Source organism: Manacus candei, unplaced genomic scaffold (genome assembly GCF_025592945.1).
Source record: "Manacus candei isolate 608988 ecotype Guabito, Panama unplaced genomic scaffold, ASM2559294v1 h1tg000062l, whole genome shotgun sequence".
In the NCBI taxonomy this organism is placed as follows: domain Eukaryota; kingdom Metazoa; phylum Chordata; class Aves; order Passeriformes; family Pipridae; genus Manacus; species Manacus candei.
The window spans coordinates 461480-474778 of NW_026138110.1; positions in this window are offsets into that span (position 1 = coordinate 461480).

Consider the following 13299-nt stretch of genomic DNA (forward strand, 5'->3'; position numbering starts at 1 on the left):
ATTCAGCACTATTGATAGGTTCTAAGGCAGATAAAATTTTTATTAAGAGTAGTTGTTATTAATTTCTCAAAGGGGATCTAGCCTTGTTTTCTAGTTATTTTATTGGGCTGGAAACAGCAGAGGTTCCTTCAAATGTGCCTCAGACTGTTTGCTACGGTCAGTGTCTTTTCCAGTGCCCACTACCAACAGTTTCTCACCAGAAGAAAGACAGGGAAGAAAAATATAGGGTGAAATCCTGTCACATCTTACACTCACACCATGCACAAAAAATATTGGGAAGAGGTCTGCTGCCAGTTTAAGTTTATTCCATATAAACCCAGAGCCTGGAACACAGGGCACCAGCCACCAGTCCCTTGTCACAGACGCAGCGAGACCTGTCAAGGTGAGGACTTAAACCAAAAGTACCAACTATTTCCTCCTACTCTTCTTTTTCCCATCAAAGAGTCCAACCATCAAACAACAAATCCAACTCAAAACCCCACACAGCAACCAAGCAATGCCCGTCAAGAACTTGCACCCCCCTGCACCACACTACCATCACAGTGGCCTGAGGACAAGTGGGAAATAACAGATGGGAATAAGAGGGAATAACTCAGTACTGCTCAGTTTGAGCCACACTATCAGCACTTCCAAATACAAACACTATTTTGCTGAAAGACTTGGCCAGTTCTGCTAAATACCTAAAGTAAACACCTTTTCTGAAGTCACGTTCATTTATTTTTTAGCAAACCAGTGATTAAATGCAGGGACTAACGTTGTGCTTCTCATGGCCTCATAAGTGGCAGCAACAATTCAGGAACTAAAGTTGCTCTTTCCTTCCACCTTGAAAAACCAAACCCTTTATTTCTGCATATAAATAAATATCACCCAGTTCTAAAACTGAGGGGGGGTTATTAAAAAAAGCTAGTTAGTTATATCATCAAGCTTTTATTAGTCTGACTGTAAAGCAGCTCAAAAATGAGTTTTATGACCACAGTTTCTGCTCCCTCCTGCCTCTGTTCCCCAGCTAACCCTGAAAGAGAGTTGGGCTCTATGACCAGCAGAGCTGATTCAGTGAGTTTTAATCATCTCTGATGATCCTGGCAGTAGCTGCCACCAAAGGGAGCCACGTGCCACCTGTGAGAGCTGTCTCCTTCTGTGGATTACCCCAATGGTAACCTCTCCTGTGTGTCACTCCAGATACTTTTAGTGTCCAGTGATAGTCTTAGTTCACATTCCATAAAACTGGACTACAACTGGTGGAGCACCCTGGCAGGACCTGTGGGCACTTCCTGAATGATGCTGGATTCACAACACACAATTAAGTGGGCCAGAAGACACAGAGAGCCCGACTTTCCATCTGACAACTCGTGCCATACCTGGGCAGTCACTCAAGTTGTAGGTACAAGCTGTGTACTCCCCACACTACAGCCTAGAACTTCAGGCCTATGATAGTGGGCAACTTCCAAATTTAATGTATTTCCCTGAGGAAAAAAAAATTCAAACTGCTTCTCCTGCACCTTTACCTTATCCTGGCTATGAACCCTGCAACTGCTGCAAGCTCTTGGCATGAGAAGCAGCGTTTCAGAACAGCCTGGAGCTACAACAGTTATCAGGTTTCAGAATATCTGGTAAAGAGGTCACTGGTGGCAATTTTTGTCTGTGCAGCATCAGTGCCACGAAGAGCAGCTGTATCCTCAGTTTTTGCCACCTTTTTCAGTCCCCTGCACAGAGATGGCTTGTCTTCCAAGGCCTAACCCTCTTCCCAGGTCTCTATTAGAGAGCAATTAAACACTAGGAGCCTATCATGGATATATTGCTCTAATTTGGTCTCTACAGGTAAAGGACTAAGGTGAGCTGTGGCAGAACCGGTTTCTGATGCACTGTAAGGATATGAGGAGTAACACTCATTCCACATACACACTGCATGGATATTTAGACCCAGGACTGAATCCAGAACTCAATTCTTTGGCTAGTTAAATAACTCCAAGCAAGGATGTGCAGCAACACAACCAGCAACCATCCTCAAATAGGAAACCCACTCACACCGCCACAGCCCTGGACCCTTTTGTCCCACTGAGCAGACACGACATTTACAGGTCACTCAATGTCTAATAAGGCTTTTTACTTATTTCAAGAATCAAGAACTCCCTTTTCCCCCTGCTTGTCAGATCCACTCCATCAACACCCTTTTTGCTCAAACTTAAGCTTTTTTTAATAAATCTGACACCAGCTTTGTCCATTGACTAAATCAATACCATGATGCCCAACATTGTTCTTGTTGAGCTTAAGGCTAAAGCTGAGCTCCCCTGTCATCTAACTCCCTTAAAACTAAATTAAATTAAAACTTCGTTTAAAAAGACCAAATAAACACACAAATATCTCAATCCAATTCATTAACTGGTGTTCCCTCTTGGCTCTTTGTGTTCCAGCACGTGGCTGACCATGAGGATTTTCTCTTTGCCATGCTATAGTTTCAGCTCTGTGTGCTTAAGTCAACATGACTCCACAGGAGCTGTCAGAATAATGGGATTAAATCTGAAAAAAGTGGCTGTGAAAGCAGGGCTACAAGTCTGTCTGAACTCCCATTCTGCCTGTGACACCTTCCCAGCCCCAAAAGAAAGTCTCAGTTACATCACTGCCTTCAACATTAACCAGAGCTGGGGAGAGGACATGGGAAAACATTGCAGACAGCCCATTCTGTTTCCAGGCTCACAGAAACAAAGGCTACAACTGCACAGTCCCCTCTGGCTTTACTCAGTGACTTGTTGGCAAGACAGTCAAATAATTTTCCAGCCCCTCATCCCAGGCACACGGAACACAGGCTGCTCCCAGTCCTCTCTCCTCTACAGGATGCTGGCTTAACTCTGAGTTGGAGAGTATCAAGGTCAAGGAAGAGAGGTACAGAGAAATACATGAATCCAAGGGACTTAAAGGAAAAGTCTTTTAAGTAATGCAAATAAGAGGAGTCAGTCCATAGCAGGATGCTCTGCCTGGAAGGGGGGTAAAACAACTTGAACTCCCAATTTGGAAAGCTGTCAGTGGTGAACAGATAAGTGGGGGTGTGTGTGTCACACTGCTTTTGAGGTCTAAGAAAGCTCAAACCAGCCTGACTCACCAATCCCAAAGTTAAACATCCCCCACAGTGAGGTGAAGATGTGGCAGAGCTGATAAAATGCCTGATAAAGGAATAAATAAGTCATACAACTGATAACTTATCTAAAGCTGAGCTGACACGGCTGGCCTGGACACACACCTGACAATCACTCTATACAATAAAGTCCAGTCCCACTTTGGAACAGTGGGATCTTGTGACATCCCCCTTCCAGGGGTGTATGTGGAGATTCCTCCCTGGAGTGGGGTTTCCCCTCAAGGTCACTCCTCAAGCTGAGGAAGGTTGTCCCACAGTTGTTGGAAAGAATGAGTTACATCCATCTCTACTCAATAATTGGTTTTGCTGGCTTTAATATCATGGCTTCAATATTCCTGCAAAAATAGGGCACTGCACTAGCAGTTCCAGCTATCTGGACTAGGTAGTAAATAATTCTGATCATGGTCTTTTAGTCTAACTATTATCATAGTAAATCATTTGTTTCATATATAAGTTTGCTCTGCTATCCTTAATCCTGTGGGGAAAAGTTGTAGAAGGGTTCAATTACCCCTGTATAATCCTTTAGACATAAACCATTGACAAAGCTCAGACTGGACCCACAGCCACACCCAGACCCCTTTCTGAGAAGTTTAGAAAGCCAAGGGGTCCTTCTGCACCCCGTGACTCAAAGGAAGCTCCTCTAATGAATTGTGTCTGAAGGACCTGTTCTGTCCATGACAGCCCCCTCACTCTATAAACCCCCAAAGAAAACCTTAATTACAGCACAGACTGCAGCCTGGGCCAAAGCTCTGGAGATGACATGGGAGAAGTGCCATCTTGGAGACATCCTGTTCTTTTTCCGGGCACATTTTAAACTGTTGGAGAAACAAATGTAGAGCACAGAGCCCCTCTGCCTTCAGTCAGTGGTTTGCTGACAAGGCAGGAACATGATTTTCCAGCCATTCATCCCAGGCACACATAACACAGGTTGCTCCCAGCCCTCCTAACTCTACAGGATCCTGGCTTAAAGCTGAGAGGGGGAATGCCATGGGAAAGGAAGACAGATCCAGAGAAATATATGAATTCAAGACACTGAAAAGACTATTCTTGGAATAAAGCAAAGAAGAGGGATCAGTCCCAGCCTCCCGTTCAGCAGCCTAAATTATACAATAAGCAAAAATGGGGGCAACTACAATAAAATTGATAAAAGCTGGTTGAACCTTTCTGAGGTCAGGTACAAATAACCCCTCGGCTTTCTCCAAGCACAACTGACCTTGCTCAAGGCTCCTATCCAACAGCCACTAGAGTGCAGCAGATCATCAGTATTTGACAGAAGAAAGCCAGCACAACTCCCAAAAGTTTTTTGCAGGCAGATAGTCCAGTATCAGCACCAAACTTCCTACCTGTTATTGCAAATTTTAGAACTGACCTACGTGTGTATTTATTTACACGCAGAGCACTCCCCTATTCCCATCCTTGACCTGATTCTAAGGGTAACAGACACAGCCCAAGCCCACTGGATCCAACCTGACCCTTGAGAAGGGTTTTTATACCAAACCAAAAGTGCTGCAGATAAACCAGTCAGTGCTTCATTAACCACACTGGCAAATGGGAGTTACAGTTGCTTTTTAACATCCCTGTATAGAAAATCTATAGTTAAAATATATTCCAAAGATGTTTCCTGTTGCTGCTTTTCCTGTGCCTTTCTACAACAACAATTAAGTTTATATAAAGTTATGTAAAATGAGAAATACACAGAAAGAGAAATTGTTACATTTTGGGAGACTGGGTTATGATTCCACAGATTTGATAATTTCCCAATAGAAATCAACAGGTTAATTTTCAGTGGAGACTGAGGACACAGTTCTTAATTTCATTTTCCACAAAGTCATCTTTTATGAATATACATAAATTCACTAAAAAAATAAAGATCAAGCATCACATAGCAACATCATTTGCTGATCCAAATTCAATCGATACTCATTCAGAAATTCCCCTTTTTCCTCATACACCTCTGTAGTACGTGATACATCACATCTCAGGCACCATGACATTACACAACCATTCTGATAAATAGTTTTAGTTTCTTTGAGTCTGTTAGACCAAGATCAGAAGCAAACAAATCACTTGAAAATACAACAGGAGAGGGAAGGGATGCAAAGTCCAGTTTCACTTTGCCCCTCCCTTATCCCTCCCCACAGGTGGAAAGGATGTGCCCTTATTTAATGGCAGCCCTGGCAGAAAAGCCCAATTCATGTTCCAGAAAGGTTCAACTACACCTTCAACTTCTCTAAGCTCACAATAAGGCAAAACCACCACAAAATCGTTGTCCAACTCAAAGCATTTAGGTCCTGAGTTCTCAGAGTATTTCCAAGACAAGAAAAACATCCATCCACAAGTGATTTTCACAGAGTTCCCCCCAAAAATGAAACACATCATTTAGCCAAAGCTTCATGTGCTCCAGTTGAATGTGAAGAGCAGCTGTGTGCTAGCACAGGGGGATGCTGGCCTGGCAAACTGCTGTTCCATTTTCTGTGCTTAAAAGACAACTTTTAAAATTAAAGCCTCTTCCTCACAGCACAAGAGAGAAAACAAACCAAACCACACTCACTGGTCCATTACTTCCAAATATTTTTCTTTGCTGTATAATATTTAAAGCCACAGCCCATCCCTGCCCCCCCAAGGGGCCACAAAACTGCTTTTTATCCAAGTTCTTACAACAAAGCAGGATCAGACCAGTGCTTTCCTACCAGGAGCTCACATCAGCACAGCAACTCTTAAAAACACATCCACAGAGCTTCACCTGCTTCTGGCAGCGTCCCCCAGCTCCCCAGACATGCCATTTCCCAGTCCTACATATCTCCACAGGGTACAAAAAGGCCCTGAGGCCAGTACTCACAGTTTGTAGACAGCTTGCAGGAAAATCCGCTCCTTCCATCCAAGGCTGAAACACTCCAATTCCCCCAGGAATTCCTGAAGATTGCCCCTCTGCTCCCTGCAAATCTTACCTGGCAGAGGGGCACTAAACAGACACCAGAAGATGTGTGACCCTCTCCCTCCAGAAAGCCTGATCTGTTTGCCTTCCAAGCAAACCTTGATGGGGAATAGGGAGCAGCTGGCACCTCACTCAGCCCTCCCTCCCCCAGCTGCAGGCAATCCCCAAAATGAGGGACAGGACTAAATCAACCTCAAAAGGGCCGACTCAAACCACTCCATGGTTCTTGGATGATTCACCACGAAGTGTGGTTCTATTAGCTCTTTAGAAAGGCAAATAATAATAATGAAAAAAACCTTGCTAAATGAATATATATATATATATATATATATATATATGTGAGGGTACTGCAGCTAAGTGAGGTATAAGAGAGCTGGAAAGGGGCTTTTCACAGGGGCCTGGAGTGACAGGACAAGGGAGAACAGCTTCAAACTGACAAAGGGCAGGGATAGATGGGATATTAGGAAGAAATCCTTCCCTGTGAGGGTGGGGAGGCCCTGGCACAGGTTGCCCAGAGAAGCTGTGGCTGCCCCATCCCTGGCAGTGTCCAAGGCCAGGTTGGATGGGGCTTGGAACAACCTAGTGCAGTGGAAGGAGTCCCCTGGTTCTTTATGAGTAATTTCTAACTAGTACCACGGGACATATTCACTCCCTCTTCGTGTTTTGCTTACAAGAGCTCTGGGTCATTCTCTCCAACATTCAGCAACTTAATCCATCTCGGGCAGGAGGTTTGTGTCCCTTCAGCTCCCTGGCACAGCTGCAACCAGGGTGCCACAGATACCTGCCAGCAAAAACCAGCCAGTCATCCTTACCCAGGCACCCCAAAATAGTAACAGTGTTATTGCTGTTGCTCTTATTGTTCCCTCCAGGTAACAGCAGCAGAAATACAAAGAGTGGGGATGGATCTACTAGAACTGGGATCATCCAGGAAAAAGTAATCAGGCCAGGCTATTTATTCAGGAGGGGACCAAAGCACAGCAAGGGAGGTACAAGGATGGCAGAAAGAAGGGTCAAAAAGTGGGAGAAGGGTAATAGTCATATGAACAGGGCCTGAAACAAAACCTGTGTCCTGACCCTACTGAGAGAGTCAAACCTGCTTCTGCAGCCGGGAGGACCAGAGGGGAGGGAAGAAGGCGGGCAGGATACACTCCACCCCAAAGTGGCCATGTCCAGGCAGATGGGTCACATTATCCCGTGTTAGAGCCCATACCTGGGCAGATGGGAAGTGCCCACTGCTTCCACCAGCACATCTCACGGCTCTGGACTTGGGCTTGTCAACTTCAGCACTGTTCCACTTATTTTCCACAAGAACACTGGCATTGAACCTGTGGAAAAACAGTCCTGGGTGTTTTGTAGGTGTTTGGGGTTTTTTGTTTGTTTGTTGTGGGGTTTGAGTTTGGTTCTGTTCTGTTTGTTGTATCTTTCTTTGTTACTGTTGTAATAACGTTGTTAAAGTTACTACAACCACCAGCATCGCAGTAACAGCTGCATGGAGGTTAAATTTCAAGGGGTGTTGTCAGGCACAGCAAGGTCTCACGTTTTGCTTTAAAAACAAGTTTTGTTGGTCTAGCCCAGGCACAGCTGAGGCTTCCCCTGTGTGCCCAGCAGAGCTCTGCATGTGCCATGTGCAGGGATGTGTCTGTTCCCACCATCGCCAGCAGTGTTTTAAAGGTTTTAGGAATCTGTCAAGCACCTGAGAAGACAAAGCTCAGATCCCTGGCAGTTTCCTAAAACCATTTCCAATGATCAAGGTGGTTTGCAGTGCCTCCCGAGCCGCAGAGCAATGGCTCTGTTTAACAGTGCTTTTATTGATAGCCACTGGCAGCCAGGCCTGATTTTCCTTGCTCCCATCTCACCGAAAGCCAGACAGCCCAGAAATATGAGTCTAAACGAATGAGCCATTAGTGCCAGCTGGCTATTTCCAATTGAGTTATATCTTTGCTGTATTATATTACATTGTTGCCTAGAGGTCTTTGCTTCTGCTCTAAATTTCCCTGGCCCGTGTTTCATTACCTGAGTGTCACGACTGAATAGCACACGGCAGGTTTTGTGCATTTATTTCAAGCACATTGAAAAAAAAAATTGCCATTTCTCTGAGGTCTTTGCACTAGAGACTCTCAATTACACTTTTTAGAGGCTGGCATTTATGGCCTTGCCTGACAATTGGAAGGCACCAAAAAAGCTGTTGCAGATTCTGGACATTAAGTCACTGGGAATTTTGAGCGGTGTCCAGGTTCTCTGGCTGGGCTCCTGGGCAGGCAGTATTTCAGTATGGAAGAGAAAGCCCCTTGCAGGGACAACACTTACAAATAAAGACATTGCAGAAACAGCAAAATGCCTGATCCCGTGGGATGTGGAAATACTTATGTAGGAGGAGATGGGTGGAAGTGCGTGTGGGAATTCAGACCCGGCTTGACAGCACCTCTAAATCCCTCGCAAGTGTTAAGCTCCTCGCTCGTGCCTACAAGCATCCTCAGCATCATTTTGCTGTCAGGCTGGAATTACATTCAACAGAATTTTTTCTCAGCACGAATCACTGATTATAGCCCCAAATTGGTCCCAGGGACTGCGTCACATCCAAGTCTCTCATTGTCCCAAGCCCATACTAAGCCTTTACACCACTCATGCTCAGCACTTCTCTAAGCTCCCTGCTCCATTAGTTACAGAAGCATTTTATTTATGTGCTGTGATTTCTGGTGCTGCCTCAGCTGTGACATCCCAGGCTTAGAGAATGAGTCCTATACTCACCAGAAATACTTCTAGGTTCATTACATGTTTCTGAAAATGGCCTTCTTTTTCTAAATGAAAGCTGGGTTTGTTTTATTTACAATGCCTACGAACTGCTTGAGCTATTCTGGATCTTTCCTCTGCTTTCAGACTCTGTGATAGCTCACATGGTTAAGTGCAGCTCAAAGAAGATATGTGTAGCAGAAGGGGATGAGAAAGCCTATGCTGTGCCTGTATCATCTCTCTACTGTCACCTGCCACTAAATTCCCACTTTATTATTTGACTGCAAGGGAGAAAGAAGGGGAAAATTACAGTTTAAAGAGGAAATGGAAGATGTGAATGCAATATTTCTCTCCCTCACACTTCCATTTTCTCTCTTCATAACTGCTGCTTCATTCCCTGAAACCAAACTCTTATGAGAAGTTGCAGCTCATCTGTAAGAAGTATTCCTGAAACTTCTCAAATGTTATCCTGAGTCAGGAATCAAAAGCATCTCATTCCTCACTCATCTGACCTACGCTGACTCCTGAGGGGAGACAGACTGGCTGGCAGCAGTGAGGCAAAATGAATGGTATAGATAAAACTATGCATTTATCATAGATAAAACTATGCATTCATTTATCTAGGTTGTGCTCAAATTTTTCATCATCATAATCACTGCTGACAACAATAAAAAGTGGGTACTGCAATAAATTGCTGCAGAAATGATGAATGCCTCCTCTGGGCTTGTTTCCATGTGGTGGTGGGACAGCTGATCACATCAGACTCCTGCCACAGAGTAAAACACAAAGTCTGCACTATTTTATGAAAATGAGCAGTTCTGGTCAAATCCATTTCTGCACAGCTCAAACGACTTCACTGCAGCCCTACAAGCTGTGCTGTGGGCATCCCAAACTGTGAATTTTCTCAAAGGCACTTAGACCCTAAGAAGCTCTGCACTGTAAATCCAAACTTGGTTCAGTTTACCTCCCATTCGTATCTTTTAATTTTCTTTGAGGAGCAGGAATAACGTGGGCCTTGATTTTTTTCCATAGCTCCTGCAAAAGCACAGGCTCCCCCAAACTGAAGAGATTTACTTCATGTCTTGTGTAGGTAAATCCTGCCTCTCGGAAGAAGGAGGCAAGTGTAGCAAATGGAGGGAACTAACTGCTAAAAATAAGAATATACTGAACTCTCTTATCCAGGCCACTGTTCCTAAAGGTCATAAAAAACCAGCACTGAGCTCTGCAAGCAGATGCTAATGAGAGGGTGAAGGATAAAAGTTTTTATTTCCCCTAACTCCCCTTGGGCTGGTCATCAAACTTTGTCAGCCCTTAGCTTAAAAAATATCACTTATGCAAAAATAGGCAACAGAACCCTTTGCTGGACTTCAGACTGTGCTCTGTAGCATTACATTTTAACCAAGTCACTGCAAACCCAAACCCCTGTAATTACATCTTCTCCATCAATCATCACCGTCTCAAATCTCCTCAGTCTGTCTAACTGCCAGCTCAGAAAGATTCATCTGGTATCTAAACATCAGATCAGGTTCTTTTTGCACTTGCAGGTCAGTATCAGTGGGGGGGGAGAAAAAAAAGCGAAAAACCCCTCTAGTAACTTTGGGTTTGGGGTTTTCTGGGAAGGACTTTTGGTGGTGGTTTTCTCTTTTTTATTATTATTTGCCTTTTTTGCAGAGGTACAAAGACAACACAGTGCTAATGTTTTCCAGCTGTATTGCCTTTGAACTGCTGACAGATGCAGGAATTTGGGTCTAGCTAATATAATTAACTAGGTGACCTTCAGAACTCCAGGATATTTGCACGTGCCCTCGGAATGGTGTGATGTGGCTTTTCTCAGATTTCGGAACCGCTGCAGAGTTCCCATTGCCAGGATGGATGGGAAACTTGCTTTTCAGAGGGAACACACCTGGGACACCGCCTCTTCTCCACTGGCTTGGGAAGCAGAAGGGTTCCTGCGAGGAGGACTTGGAATGTGAGCAGAGGCCACAAAGTGTGATGTGGTACAGGCCAGGCAGGGAGCGAGCGTGAGGCTCTCTGAGCTCTCCTTGTAATTTTGGTCATAAATCCTTCATCCACAGACTGTCAGCACTGTCATTCAGGGAACTCACCCTTGGACCTAGGGTTTCCCTGTCATCCATCAACTTTGTGGCCTTGGGCAAATTATATACTGCCAGGTTTTTAGGCCTAAAACCAGGCAGGCAATGCTCATCTACCATCAGTGACGTAGTGAGGATTAATTTGTTAATGCTTTGAAGAGCCTCCCAGTCACCAGGGCACTGCTCCCAGTAACTCTGCCTATTGCTCCAGCTGCTGGCTGTGCCCCAGGAACAGGTCTCACATAGAAGGGGGACACAAAAGCTAAGGGGAAAGAAATCAAGAGGACAGAGGGAGCAGAGTTTCAGACCTAGAAGTAAATGACAGATTTTGAGGAGTGGCATGTGTTGTCAGTGTTTTTAACAGGATAAATGGCATGTGGTAAGAACCTCAGGGTTTCTTTTGGGGGCAGGGTGAGAAGATTTGGGAAGGGGAAGGCAGGGCAGAGCACCAGGCAGTGGAGGGAAGGGCAGAGGGACAGGGAGCAGCAGAGTGGTGAAAGGATCCAACAGAAGAGAAGCCTCACCTGCTTTCTCCTATTGCCATCAGAATGTTTGGATCTTCGTGCCAGCTACTCCTCCTCAGAGATGAGTAGTGTGAGCTGCTGGGGCCTCTTAATGAGAACAGCAAACAGCATCCTCCTCATCCCCCGGGGCTCCTCCACACTGCCAAACATCCCCCTCACATCCTTCTGGCATCGTAAGACTCGTGGGACGCAAAGTAGCTCTGCCTCGTCATGTGTGAAAAGCTGGTCTTAACTAGGAAGCTCGTTACAGAAAGGTGTGAATGTGGAGAGACTCAAACACCGAGATCCCCATTCAGCTGCAGAGGAGAGGAATACTCACAGTGCTCCTCTTGGAAACCCACTGCAGAGAGGGGATCAGCAAAGCACCAACTGGGGCCTTTCAAGCCTTAGTTATTTGTATCTCTTCACATCCTGAAATCATCAAACGCATCCTTTTATTTAAGTAAAGAGACTTGTAATGTTTCTTGCCCTCAGCTTTGCGTTAATTAGTCCTCAGTGGCACTTTTTAGCCTTTGTGGCACCTGCACTTGACAGATGCCCAGGGAAAGGAATCCTTTCTGCTGTTGTCTTTAGGCAGATTTTGACAGGTTTTTTAAAACTGCATTGAAACACAAATTAGATCCTTCCCTATTCATTTTTCAGTGGAAAAACAGAGAAAAACACTCTCAGATATTCATTCAGTGGTTATGGCACTGACCTTGCACAAGGGACACACACTCAGACTCCTGGCCTGATTGAAAAAGAGAAAAAGCCTCTAAGCACATCTCCCAGTGTTCTACATCCAGGCCCTGAAATCAGCCTGCTGCTGCTGTGCTGGTCTGTCTCCACCACACAGAATTTAACTATTTATACACCATGATTTGGTCCCAACAGGAGACTGAACCGGTGCCTCCAAAACCAGATCCCAGAAGGATGTGCCAGCACCCGGCTCCCTCTCAGATGCTGCAAAAACGTTAATACTCCCAGACTCTTCAAAATACATATATGGAGTGTATTTAAGGCTTTAACTGAAGGGTAGTTTTGTGTCCTTTCACAGAACCCTTGAATCCACAGGTGCCCCGGGGTTTAGAGAAGGTGTGAACATTACCAATACAAAGAACAGCAGTGAAGGGCTGGAAATGGGAATTGCCACATCAATCAGAAGTGCACAGATCTACACCATATCCTCCAGGCAGCCCAGGGGCAACCACAGGATCAGAAATAAAGCCTGCAAACAGAAGGCTGGGCATGCTACCAATCCCTCTTCTGCGTGCACAGGTGCTCTGCTGTACTCAAAATCCTATTTAGAATAACTTCTCAGCAAGATTAGACTTTGAATTAGAGCTACCTTTGATTAGATTTGCTACAATGAGAAAGGCAGGCAAGTTCTGGCATGGCCCAGCTTCTGTGCTTTACTCTCTAGAAAGTTTTGTTCAGAAAAAAATCCCAAAGACCACCATTTTTAGCTAGGGGGTAGATGTTCAGACGCCTGTTTTGTCCGAGGAATTTAACCAAGTAAGTTAAGCTGAACTCTTGTTCTTGCTCTGGTACTTACCCTCTCTCTGGTGCACGGGACATGGCAACAGTTTTAGGTGATGTTTAATTAAGCTGATGTCTTGCTCTAACATGTGCTGGGAGTGCTCTCTTCTCCATCCTTACGAAGGGTTTGACTTGTGTTCAGGTAGTTCAGCAATACCTTTGTTTATAAAATGAGCTATCTGGCTCACAAATGTGGGCTCTTACCCCCACTACCAGGCCGGTTGTTGCTAGTACAGTCCCTTGGCTACATGTGTTACTTAAGGCCCTGTGACTGTCACTGCCTCACCCTGGGCAGCTGTCACCTCTGAGAGCCAGCACGGAATGCCTGGGAAGGGTGGGAAAAGGAGTGGTCGAAGAGCAGAGTGGGCT